This window comes from Delphinapterus leucas, chromosome 14 (assembly GCF_059928025.1).
Source record: "Delphinapterus leucas isolate spDelLeu-1000000601 "Yukka" chromosome 14, BTC_Dleu_Yukka2, whole genome shotgun sequence".
Lineage (NCBI taxonomy): Eukaryota > Metazoa > Chordata > Mammalia > Artiodactyla > Monodontidae > Delphinapterus > Delphinapterus leucas.
The window spans coordinates 11,328,260-11,332,770 of record NC_143142.1 but is presented as its reverse complement, the minus strand read 5'-3'; positions in this window follow the sequence as shown (position 1 = coordinate 11,332,770).

Below are 4,511 nucleotides of genomic sequence, written 5' to 3'. Positions count from 1 at the left end.
CAGTTTCCCAAACTTAATTAAGTCTAGGTATGGTCTCTCAAACCATAATCAGTCATTGCGACGGAACAGATAAAGAACAAATAATAGATATGTGACGGCTAGAACACCCTCGCTGTATAGGAGATTCTGTTACTTAGCCATCCCCCAACCCAATCCCTGATATTTACCTCCACTTGTAACTTAACCGAAATAGAACCCAACTTAGTACCAGCTGCACGTGGCCAGTGCCCACCAGCCCTAGTGCCACTCACTCACCTTTCAGATGGCCTCTGTGCCTCCAGGTTCATTTCTCACCCTATAAATCAGGGATCAGCAAACTACAGCCCACGGGCCAAGTCTGACCCACCACCTGTTTTTTTAAGGCCCGAAACCGAAGAATAGTTTTTACATTTTTAAATGTAAAAAACAAATTAGAAGGAAAATACTATTTCGTGACATGTGAAAATTATATCAAATTCAGATTTCAGGGACCCTAAATGAAGTTTTATTAGAAAACATTTATTTCTGGGTTGTCCGTGGCTGCTTCAGGCTACAAGAGCAGAGCTGAGTGGTTGTGATGGAAACCACATGGCCTACAAAGCCTCAACGATTTACTATCTGTCCCGTTACAGAAAAAGTTTGCTGGTCCCTGCTGCAGGCTGCCATCAGACTAACCTTGAAACAACTTTTTAATTGTACTCACTCCAAAACCTTTGAAGATTTCTATCTCCCCTCTCAAAGGGATGAAACTTTGTTTGTCTGACTTCCTGATCCTAAGTTACACCCCAGGAGTTTGTAACCTGAATTCGTTTCCTATGACACCCTACCAGGTACTCTCCATTCTGGGCCAGCCGGTCTGTAAGCTGCCCCTTGAAGGCAGGAGAATGCCTCCATCCGGTTTGTTGTTCTGGGCCAGAGAGCTCCCCCAACCCGCTGCAATTTAAACCCTCCCCATACCTCACTCCACTCAGGGTCCCCAGCTCCCCAATCAAGGATGCTTCCCTAACCACTTCGTCACATGCTTCCCTGGGTGCATTCTATGGAACATCAAGCCCAAGAGATGTCTCTGGAAAAAGGAAACACCGCAGATGCTACCCTCTCTTGGAGTCACAATGTACAAATACAGCACATTAAAGGCTCTGAGAAGTCCTGCAGTCAAGATACCTATCTCGTTTGCTTACCTCAACCTTTCCCAAATGTGTTAACCATGGGATTTATTTTGCCTTCAGAATACTTGCTGACCACCAGCATCTAGTACAGTGCCAGGATTTCAGTATTTGTTGAAAGAATGAGAATGCTCGGGTTCCACAGAACATACTTTGGAAATGCTGCTTAAGCTCCTTCTTCTCTCCCTCCAGTCTGAGCTGTTCCCTCCGTGTCATCTACTCTACACCATGTAATGCTAATCATCACCATCAAAGAAGCTACCATTTATTCAGCACCTGCAGGCACTGGGCTACAGACAGCGTCAGGCCCTTGAAAATCTCACCTCTTCATCCTTACCACCACCTCTGAGGAAGGTAATGTTATTCCTTCACTGCCATTTTGCCAAAAATGAAACCAGGGGTCAGAAAATTTAAATCACTAGGCCAAGATAAAGTAAGTAGGAAAGCTAGAATGCCAAACTACATCGGTCTAACTCCAAAACTCATGACGTTTCTTCTCTGCCAAAGTACCTCCTGGTAACATACTGTGGCCAGCGTTGCTGGCTGTCCACCCAATGTCCCTTCATGCCTTCTTCCATGCTAGCAAAACCCTGATTTTGTATGGAGTAGCAACAGGTCAAACCAGGAAACGGACTGCAACTATCTAAACCAGTCACGGTGGTACCCCCCACTGCCTTGCAGGTCGGACAAGTGATCTGACCCAGTTCTGGCAAAGAAGACATAATGAAACATCACCTTAGGGGTAGGAAGGCAGAGGTGTCCTGCGGAAACCAAACAGAGATATGAAGCCTTTATTCCTTCCTATTCACCTGGTCCCCCTCTTCCATACCTTGAACCTGGGTGTGATGGTTAAAGCTTCAGGGGCCATCTTGTGGCCATAAGGAAGAGGCCATGAGAATTCGCAAAGACATCAGCCCCAATGTCATTAACTCACTGAGCCAATTCAAGCAGCTACATACCTCCAGACTTCTTGCTACATGAGAAAAATAAACCATTAATTACTTAACCACGCTGGGTGGATTTTCCATTTCACGCAGCTGAACACATTCCTAACGGACCCACATGCTGTCTCCCATATTACTGTTTGGACTTTATCATTATCTCACATACACATTATTAGCCTTGTCTCCCTCATCAGGAAAGTACGCTTCTTGGAGACTAAGTCCATGTCAGATGTTTTTTGTTTCCACAGGGGTTATAGGCAAGGTTTTCAGGGATGGTCTGTTCAATTTACTACTTTCTTTAGGGTTTGTGAGCAGGGAGATGTCATCATCAAATAGCTGAAATATGGCCTCTATCTCCTATTAGATTAGTCTTTCTCAAAGTGTCAATATGAAAACATGCATCAGAAACACCTGGACTGTTTACTAAATGCAGATCCCTAGGCGCCCTCCAATCCCAACGGAATTAGAATCTCTGGGATTAGAGGCTGAGAATCTGCATTTTTAATAAGCTCCCTCAGGTGGTTCTGATATATAAAGTTTGACAACTGCTGGGATTTAAAAACAACAACAACTGTGGATCAAAACCTATGAGAGGTTTGGCAGCACTTGCCTGGACCCTAAGGCATCAGCCCCTCCCCAGAGGCCCCACCCTAGCCCTAGAGACCTAGGAAGCCTCAACTGGCATAACTACTCAAGATCCTTTCTTGGGCAATATGGATAAAGTCGTGGGCACACTCTGTGGCATACTGGGATTAGGAAACTAACAACAGATGCATTCCCAGTAACTGTCACTTCCCACCATACCAATGCCCACATCCCCCAGTTTAAAAAGAAAACCACTATGCAGAAAAGAAGCAATGGAATCCGTGGCCCACTACAACAATCACCATGATCCAGGGAGCTCTCAGAGGATGGAGCATGCTGGAAAGAGGAAAAGAAAACTGGAGAAACTTACATAGTAATACACAAACTAGCATTTGGGACTCCTGACTCAGAGGAACAGAAGAGACCTCCGGTGGCCCTTTTGGGTTATTTATTTACAACATGCAATTCTGAACAGAATCTTCTCTTGGGCACTGCTCAGACAGAGACAGAAGGCTGGGCCAGGGCATCCCACACTTTTTCTTCCATCAGCGGAGTCCTAGCCTACACGGCTCTCCAAAGCTCCGAGAAAGAAAATACCTGTGTGCCTCCCCACAGAATTCCCACGCCTCTGCTACCCCTTGATACTTACGTTATTTCATTTCTGACGATCATTTTCCCAGATGACAGGTGCACACAGAGATGCATTCTAGGGGAGCAAATAGCATACTCACACACACACACACACACACACACACACACACACACAAACTCCACTTTCAAACTGGTGACCTTCCTGCCTGCTGACATGCGGCCAAATTTAAAACCACGGAGGAAAAAGGAAGACTTGAAAGTGAACCAGAGATAGATGCTCATCCAGGCTAGAATGGGGGCACAAGGGCTAAAAGGTTCAGTAGGGATTAAAGAGTTCAGGCCTTGGAAACACACGGGCTGGAAACTAGTGGCCATCCCAGCTCTGCACACGCCCGCACCACCACAGGGAGAACCACCTTCCTTTCCTCCCAGCCCCATGGCCACCACCCCCAGCAAGTACCAGCTAATGGGAGTTCCCAAATCTAATCAAGCCATGCGTAGCACGGGGCCAGTTGGAGGGAGGGATGTGAGTCGAACCCCAGAGATGTTTCGAACAACGTGGATGCTCAATGATTACGTGGACGCCAGGCATTTTCTAAAGCTCTTGAAACCTTCTTCCTTTGACCAGATGGCCTTCGGAAGAAATAATTTCTGCCATCTTCTTTCTGAGTAACTTTGCATCCACCCCCCCATCCCCCCCACGAAATTGCTTCAAACTCCCCCTCAAGTTCTGTTGGAGAGAATGTTACAACACGCCAAAGATAAAACTGCTGACCCCTTTTTGCACGGTCCCACCGAGATTCAGAGTATTTTCCCACACCACCTGTGTGTGCTGATCCAGGGTTGTTTTTGTTTTTTGTTTGTTTGTGTTTTAACACGTTTCAGGCCTGCAACAGCTCCCTGCATCAAAATGATTTGACTGGAAATGGGTAGCTCAATGGGGAATTCTTTTTCATGCATCTTGCCTCCTGACATGTACATTACTGAAAACAAACAAGCAAACAAACAAACCAAATCCAAGGAGCAAAAGGGGGGCTGGGAAGGAGGGCGAAAAAGAAGAGGTCTATCTTTACAGGCAGCCCCATTCTGCGAGCAAAAAGCACCTTTTGACCACCTGCAGAATGCGCAAGGTCACGTGGGTTCTCTGCAGCGCCTTAATGTCTTATCCAGCACACAAGCAAGCCCCCGTGGCATATAAACAAATTCACAAGCGGAAAAAAGGGAGAACTCACTCCTCAAAGAGGAC